This window comes from Lactuca sativa, chromosome 9 (genome assembly GCF_002870075.4).
Source record: "Lactuca sativa cultivar Salinas chromosome 9, Lsat_Salinas_v11, whole genome shotgun sequence".
Taxonomy (NCBI): domain Eukaryota; kingdom Viridiplantae; phylum Streptophyta; class Magnoliopsida; order Asterales; family Asteraceae; genus Lactuca; species Lactuca sativa.
Window position 1 is genome coordinate 50,615,029 of NC_056631.2, and position 9,123 is coordinate 50,624,151.

A 9,123-nucleotide genomic window follows, 5' to 3' on the forward strand; every position below is an offset into this window, starting at 1 on the left:
ACGACTAAGTTAATTATTAGTTTGTTTGCTTTAAATTAATCGATCCTTTTTGTAGGATAAAACCTGCAAGAAGTTACTTTTCTGTTTTAGTTTTTTTCTGCATTACAGGACTCACGACGTGAACCGTCAAGATTCACGACGTGAGAACTGAAGTCATTAGTTTTTTTTTATTTCAGTTCTTTTCTTAGTTCAGTTTTACATTTTATCTTTTTGTCTTATTTCGTGAGTTCATGACCAAAGGTTCTGACACACCTTTGGTACCACCCCTTGAAGATCCCGAGTCTACACTTCACAAAAAGAAGGATAAGAGAGTGAAAGAAGATCAAACACCAAAGAAGACACCATTACAAGAATTCAAATCAGTGTTCTCAAAGAAGTCAGGGAAGAAAACGGAGGAGTCAAGTTCATCTTCAAAGAGCAAGAGCAAGCTTGAACACTTAGATCAAATACCCGTCCAAGCCGAGTCCGAATACGATAACGAGCCTGAATTTGAATTACATACAAGTGAACTCGAGAACGATCTGAATTTGAATTATGGCCATGGGGGACTACAAGAAGCGCATTCGAGATGATGTGGGGTCGGGTTTAGTACATCCTACGATTCCTGCCAATGCCACATTCGAGTTAAAGTGACATATCCTTACTGCACTTAAGGATATCCCATTCTATGGGAAGGATCATGAGGATGCTTTCAAACACTTAGACAAGGTGAATGATATTGCGGATTGTTTTCATACTCCCAATATCCCAAGGGAGACAGCTTTGCTAAGAATGCTACCAGTCAATTTTAAGGGAGCAGCAAAAGACTGGTTGAAGGCACTCCTATCTGGTCCAATCACTACATGGGCCCAATTGTGAGAGAGATTTCTAGATCAATATTGCCCACTCTCCAAAATCTATAAACTCAAGAAGGCAATTGCCAACTTTGATCAAAATACGGGGGAGTCATTATACGAGGCCTGGGAACGCTACAAGGGGTTGTTAAGGAATTGTCCTCAACATGACCTCAATATTCAGCAAGAGATGTCGATATTTTATGATGGGGTGAATGTCATGACTAGACAACTCCTTGATTCGCAAGGACCACTAACGAAGAAGAACCCAAATCAGGCCAAGGAGCTGATTGAAGAGTTTTCAAGGCACTCTCGTGAGTATCACAACCCAGGGCGTGATGGAACAAAAGGCAGTGGAGGTAAACAAACTAAAGAGATGGTTGCTGTGATGGCAATGCTTAGCACTATGGATAGGAGGTTGACTCAATTGGACCAATCAATTCATGCAATCCGAGTTGGTTGTGAGAGATGTTGTGGCCCACACTTGACAAAGGATTGCAATATGGATGAATATGGAAACAAGATAGCTCAAGTATGCTACTAAAGGGGGACAAATATGATGATGACTGGAGGAAACCAAAGAAAGAGTGGCTGCCCTACGATGAATACAAGAAGCAAAAAGAAGAGAAATTTAGGCAAATTGGCTGGGGATTCTACCAAAGAGAGCAACCACTAGCCGAGAAGAAATCAGAATTAGAGACCATGTTGATGAAAATCATGGAAGCTTCAGAAAATAGACATGATGCTACTGACACTGCAATGGAAGAACAAAGAACTATAATGAAGAATCATCACACAATGATGATAGATCAGCAAGCATTAATAAAAAAATCAACAAGCCTCCATCAATAACCTTGAAGTACAACTTGGTCAACTTACCACTTTGGTTAACGAGAAGATGTTCCCAAAAGATTCTGAAAAGAAGACCCAATCTCATGTAATGGCCATAGATATTGAAGAATAGGCGATTTCTGAGTTCCTAGAAGCCTTAGAAGTGAAGCCACAACAGCCCGATCCAAAGCCAAAGAAGCCGAAGCTCGAAATTGAAGAATCTGCTGGAATACCCAGTTCATGTCGTGAGCCCGCTAAGCTCACGCCGTGGGATCGGTCTGAACAGAAGAAATCCATATCTGTTCCAGCTTATAAACCACCTTTTCCATTCTTGTCTAGTGCTAATCTCAGTCCACTAGAGAGAGAAAATCTGGAGTTTATCAAGCAATTGAAGGGTATTCCTATCAATACTCCTTTTACTGATTCACTTGCAAAAGTTCTAGAATATGATAAGTTCCTACAAGACTTGTTAGACACTCGTCAGCAATTAAAGGAGAATTTAAAGGTGATTCTAAGTGAGCAAAGCTCAAAAGTTGTGTTGGGAGAAATACCTAAGAAGATGGGGGATCCTGGACGACTCACTCTCCCATGTGAGTTTGGGAATAATATGAAGGTTTATGCTTTAGCCGATTCTAGGGCTAGCATAAATTTGATGACTTATTCGGTTTATCAAAAATTAAATATTCAGAAGTTGAAGGCTACAAAGATGACTATTCACTTGGCGAACCGTTTAGTGACACAGCCCTGGGGCATTGTGGAAGATATTCTCGTGAAAATTGGGAAATTTATTTTTCCAATAGACTTTATGGTTTTTGGATATGAAAGAAGATCCCAATGTTCCAGTTATTCTTGGTCACTCGTTACTTAACACTGCTGGAGCTCTGGTTGATATACGCGAGTCTAAGATCACCTTGAGAGTTGGGGATGAGAATGAAATTTTTGGAATAGAAGATGGTTTCCAAGGGAATAATGCTCAAGAAGAGGTTTTCAACATTGATGAAGAAAATGAATTTGAAGAATTAGAGAAGCTCATGGAAGAAGAAATCAAAACAATTCAACAAGTTAAAAGAACAAAACCGAGAGCATTTGTTCCATTTTAAGTTGAAGTCATTGCCTACACGAATCCAATTTCTTGGGTAAGCAAGGAAAATGATGAGATGTCGAGTGCTGAAGAGGAGGTTAATTCAAAAGTAACAAGTCCAGTGGTGAAAGAAGAGAAGTATACTTTGGAGCTTAAAGATGATGAAAAATTCAGGATTGAAGGGATCAAACGCAAGCTCGATGGAGACGTAGTTAACGCTAAAAAGGAAAATTCTAAAAAGGCGTATATTCGTCGAGTACAAGCTTACAAGAGGTGTTTCAAGGAGCAAAAGATCCTAGTGGTGGAATCTTCAGATGATTCAACGTAGGAGGCACGGAGTCCAGCTCAAGACTCCTCAAAAAGAAGCGCTTCTCGGGAGGCAACCCGAGTTTGGTTTGCATTCTCTTTCTTTTTCTTTTTAGTTTTTAGCATATTTTTAGTTATTAGGAAGTCGATCATGTCATCTAAATTATTATCTTCATAATAAATTACCAAGTAAGGAGTCATTAAAATCAAGTGGAAAAACTTATTGAATATCTTACAAAATTAAATTTGGAGAAATTAATAAATTTCATGATCAGACGTACTTCACGACGTGAACCATTACGGGTTCACGACGTGAATTCGGATAGAATACGGGCATGATTATTTGATATGTTAATCATTTTTTGTAAGCCTGCCCACTTTCAGTAATGACCCAATATATCCCTTAGCCCACTTCCTACTTAAACGGCCCAATTTTAGAGTCCAGACAAAACTCACGACGTGAACCATTCCGGATTCACGAAGTGAGTAGTAAATTACTTGGGACCACATATTAAAGGATAAGGAATCAGTTTGACCTACCACTTTGTTTATTCCTCACGAAGTAAAATCGGCAACTGGCCCCTTCCGTTCGATATCTGCTGACAACCGCTATATTTTCCTTTTTTGCTTACGTAATACTTCAATCTAAGGTAATGATTCTTAAGTACTCAGTTTAATTCTTCTCTAATAGTTGAACTTAGGTTTAGGGTTTGTTAGTTAGATGAAATGTAGAAAATATGCCCTAAAATTCATGAATTATCCTTGGAATGTAGATGATTTATGGTCGAAAGTAACATAGGAGTAAACCCCAAGCATTGTATTGGCCGATTTGTACAAGAACAGAACAGAATGTGACATCGATGACGAACTCACGATGTGAACACTTAGGAATTCACGACGTGAAGTCTGGGCTGAATAGTTTTCTGTTTCTTTTATTTCTAAACTTGTGGGTTGTTTCTTTTGGTTGTGTTGTTGTTTGTTTTTGCATAAATGGGTCCTAGAATGGAGGCACCTCTTGAAGTTGCGGTTTTACACCCGTTTTACAATTTTCCCACAACGATGTCCCGAGAAGTCTTGAGTCGATGGAACAACAAATTAGGGTGGCTCTACAACCGAGAGATTGCAGTTGGTCCTACAATCAATTGGACGCGGTTGAGGGAAGTTGGGCTCGTGGAAAGGCTGTCCCCATTTTTGACCAAAATATTTATTGGAAATGGATATTCGTTCACTTGCTCGGGATGGCTCAACCATTTTTCAGATCCAAGAGCGGGTGTATAAGGATTTTTGTGTTGAGTTTTTCTCAACAGTGACATTCTAGGAGACTGTCCTAGACCCACATTGGCAGCAAGCTTTGGTATTCCATTTATAGGGTGAGTATCGGGAATGCAGCCTCGTTGAATTCGCTTGGAGGGTTGGAATATATGATCGTCAAGAGGCAACGACTCCTGAATTTGGTATGTTCTTGAGCGAGGCAGCTAGAGGGTACACGAATGGTGTCACTGGATATGATTTCTAGCATAGTATTGCCTCCGGGATTTTTAATTCCGGAGTGTCTCCCGAGAGTAGTATTCGGTCCCCTATCTACCGCTTACTCCACCATTTCATCACATTCTCCATCAGTCATAAGAGGCATGGAGATAAAGTAACAAAGCAAAATCTATTCTTCTTATGGTGTATCTTGTAGCCCAGAGTGTGTTGCAACATTCATTATTTTTTGGCACGCTTTCTGGCTGGGTCTGCTGCCAGTTCTCGCCCGGGGAGCCCTATTTGTGGAGGGTAATTTATTACGCGTTTGGCCCGCTCGTATTGTTTGCTTGTCCCTGATATTACTCGTTCCATGACCTGTATGGATGAGCATGAGTTTGGCATGGGGTATTTGGAGACCATGCGGGTTGTCAAAAACTTTGGGTTGCATTGGGGGATAGTACCTTCAGATGATGAGGGTAATGAGGGTGACGAGCAGCCTGATACACAACCAGAACAACAACCACAGCCACAAACTAGGAGAAGAAACATGAGAGGAAGAGGAGAGAGAGGGCAACCAATGCATCCACCCGCACCCATGGTAGGATCACACATTGGGAATGATATGGTTGGGTATTTCGATCAGCTCTCTTTGAGTGTTAACTGGATTGGAGGAACTGTGGAAAATGTGGTTCGACACCTTGGGGTGGAGCAGCCACCTCATTTGGGATATCATTACCTGATATGCCCTCGATGGAGCGAGTATCGAGGACAAAAAGGAGATGGGGTAGGCACTAGTGGAGCAAACGAGGAGAATGAAGATGATTGATCATTTAGTTTTATTTTATTTATTTTAGACTTGTTTGGTTAGTTTTTATTTTGATTTTAAATTTGTTTGGCTTGTAAGACTTTAAGATATTATGATACTTTGCTATTATTTGGTTGTTAACTTTTAGTTTTCTAAGGAGTCTTGGGGAAGGAGTAAGATCGAGTCAAGAGTCGTGTTCGTTTAGTCGAGTGTCGTTCAAGTTTAGAAGTTGAAAGTCGAAACCCACAATTGGAAATAAGTGTGGGGTGAGTCGAGAGAAAGGTTATAGTTAGAAGAGTCGTCAAAATACACTGAATTTAGAGGGGTCTTAATTCGTTATGACGTTGCGTGGAGTATATGTATTTAAAAGGAAGAAGGCAGTTTTAATTATGGTTTACCCAGACTTCACATCGTGACCCTAAATTTCTCACATCATGAACAAGGTTACAAGGAAATTCAGAATGCGCAATCTAGCGACTTCACATCGTGAGCCTGTACTGATTCACGTCGTGAGTTGTGAATTTCCACCACATTGCTTCCGTTCCGTTCTTTTTCATTACATAGAATTACTACCATTCCTTATGACACTTTTGTGACGATTCGATGGGCTGTTTTCTCTAATATACAATGTGGCATATGCTTTCCACATTGTCTACATAATTTGGAGACTTGCACCATTCTTTTTGAAGATTGAAGTTTTTATTGATGGCGGGTTTCACAAGTTCAAGTCCAAGTTCTTGTTTTAAAAAGGTCCTTATTCGAGATGCATGTTTTTCCACACTTTTGGAGTTTCGTTCACGCCACTATCCCAGGGGAGTCTATTCCTTTTTCTCCGTTCTCTTAATTTTTATATTATTTTAAGCATACAATGAGGGCATTGTATGTAATAAGTGTGGGGTAGGGGGTACAAAAAGTAAATTGCTAGATAATTTGGTAAATTTTAAATTTTTTATTAATTGGATCTAGTAGTAATAATTTGAACTGTACTTGTTAATAGAATAATCCGATAAGAGCTCAAATGTTTAGTTGAGCCGATATACGTTATAATGCATTTGTGGCCTCCCTTATTTTAGTAAAATCATGGAACAATAACATAACTCTGCTTAGTTTGAGGAATGCAATATGTTTAGCAGCCTAAACCTGAAATGTATCCGGGAAAGATATGTCTTAACCAATAAAGGTTGAAGTTAAGCACCCCTGCTTAAGCATGTAGGGTTTTGAAAAAAAAAAGAAAAAAAAGTGAGGTACATGTACAAAAAGAAAAAAAAGAAGAGAGAGAAATTACCGAAAAGTAAAAATTCTTGAAGAATTTTGGAGCTATCAAAGTATGAAGATCAAAGATCAAAAATTCTGAAGAAATTCAAAAAATTTGAAGATGCCAAAAATCATGAAAGAAGTGAATTCAAAGAAACCAAAGATTAAACATTAAAGAAAAGAAGAATTCAAGAGCTCCAAGTTGTGGTATCTTCTAAAAAGTTGTAATTCTCTAGTTTATGTATGCTTGGGTAGCTTTACAAAAATATCTTGAGGTTAGAAAGCTCTCTGAGGATGGATTCGGAGGGTTGCATAAAATGAGCATTGTTCGAAAAAAGTGGGTAATTGTTTATGAAGATTGTGAGTATTTAAAGTATGGGGGGTCATTTAGGAAAAACAATATAGATACAAATGCATGCGTTGAGGTCTTGGCATAATGGCTGAGCTGGAATTGAATTGTTCTATGTAATGCTAGTGATGAAGGTTTAAGTTTAAGTAAGTAGATTTGCTTGAGGGTAAGCAAAGCCTAAGTGTGGGGTATTTTGATATTGCCATATTTATACATAGTTTTAGGCAATATTGATCTACATTTTATTGAATATTTTGGTTATTTGCACAGAATTATGGTACTTATAAGGATAAATTGTTATGTGCAGCCAAATAAAAGTATTTTCCAAGAAAGGGACCAGAAGTGAAAATACTTGGAACTTTGGGGGGATTGAAGAAAATAAGAACGAAAAAACACCCAAAAGACATACTCACGACGTGAACAGTTCATGGTTCACGACGTGAGTAGTGAGCTTTAGAAGATAAGCATCCGGGTGAAGGAATCCTTTCTGAACACGGTTATCTCATGTTCACGACGTGAATCCTTATGGTTCACGACGTGAACTCGGTAAAATCAAAAAATATAAATACCTTTACCCATTACGATTTGGGGGACTTTTAGCTGAAGGAAGAGGTTCCAGGAGGCGATTTACAACAGAAGTAAGGTTATGGAAAAAGGGTTTTCAACACCAAAAGAGTAAAAGTCCATAATTAGTTTACTTGTTTGATACTTATGAACATGTTTTCTTATTTGAGTTGTTTTTATGTGTTAGTTGCTATGATGAGCAACTTAATCCAGCCACTCTTATCTATCTAGATGAAGCTCTAACTTATGAATAGCATAATTTTATATGGATTTATTTAGTTGGTGATTTGTTTGTGTTTGATTTATTGTTACCTAGCAAGATTATGTTGTTACTTTAGTTGCTTAAATTCATGTTATTTGTATCTTAGTGACCATTAACTGCATGAACTTGATAACCTAGTAATTTAGTGAGCATTGAATTTCTAGATCTAGGATCAACCAAAATCTTAGTTAGTAATTGAACATAGATTATGACCATAATTATGTTTGCATGATAAATCTTACATAGCATATTCATAAGCATAATTAGTTCTATGTTTAATTGTGTGTGACCATACATAGTTATACATGAATTAATTAACTACTGGTAAATTTAGACCTAAATTACTAATATAATAACAACCAACTTAATGATCCATAATTATTAGCTAGCCATAAGGACGAAGTGGATTCGAACTAGATAAGAGTGTTTTTAATTATTGATTGAATTTGAGTTAAGTTAGTCTGATCTTGCAAAATTGGATAAAACCCCCCTTTAGATTGTTAATAATTAGATTAATTTAGTAGTAAATAGATTAATTAATAACACCGTTCCCTGTAATCGACACTTGACTTACCCAAGCTATATTGTAATCTGACTAGGTACACTGCCTACAAATGCATAGTTAGTCTAAGTTTGTTAGGTTATAAATATTAAAATTAGTGGGTACTTTCGTGCACATCACTTCCCCATGGGAATCGGAATCAAGGTTATTGGAAAAGAAACCCCTGAAGATCTCCAACATGCAAACCTGATAAACTGAAGAAGCAGAAACCTCGTGTTCGTTTGCGATTAAGACTTGCAACGGACACTCTAGCTCTCCTACTGGCAACCCGAACTCTCTACTGAATAACAGAGAGACAAACGACCGACTCGCCCCCGAGTCAAATAATACCAAGGAAGGTAAGGAGTTGACTAAAAACGTACCTAATCACAAGTACAAACATATAAGCATAAAAAATATAAAATCAGTAAGATAAGGGATAGAAACATACCAATAACCACATCTGGTGCTGCCCTAGCCTCCTCTACCCTAAGCTGGAAGGCGCGTCCCTGAGTTCTCGGGGGCACTGCTCTACCTTGACTCCTGTTAGTTATCCTCAGTGTAGCCAGTGCTGGAGCATGCACCAGCTTGGCGGCTACTAGGGCACAGAGGGTCTTCAGATGGCCCACCTGCTCATAATGGTAGCAAAGTCAGACTCCGGGAGCTGGAGTCTGCAGGCTGCAATCCCTGGTAAGATGGCCATACGTGCCACATTTGTGGCACCCGCTCCCCGATCGGAAAACCCCCGAATGAGCCTTTCCACACTTCCTACAAGTGCGGTCCGACTATCCCCCAGACCTAGTATCAACGGTCTTGGACCGCTTCGGCGC

The 9,123-nt window shown here is 38.8% G+C and overlaps 1 non-coding gene across 1 annotated transcript; it reads right to left on the reverse strand.

The window, feature by feature from the left end:
* Nucleotides 1-900: 900 nt before the first annotated feature.
* On the reverse strand, nt 901-1,007 carry LOC111921340 (small nucleolar RNA R71). The gene has a single exon (XR_002860149.1). It is a non-coding gene; the product is annotated as a small nucleolar RNA R71 (small nucleolar RNA).
* Nucleotides 1,008-9,123: the final 8,116 nt, after the last annotated feature.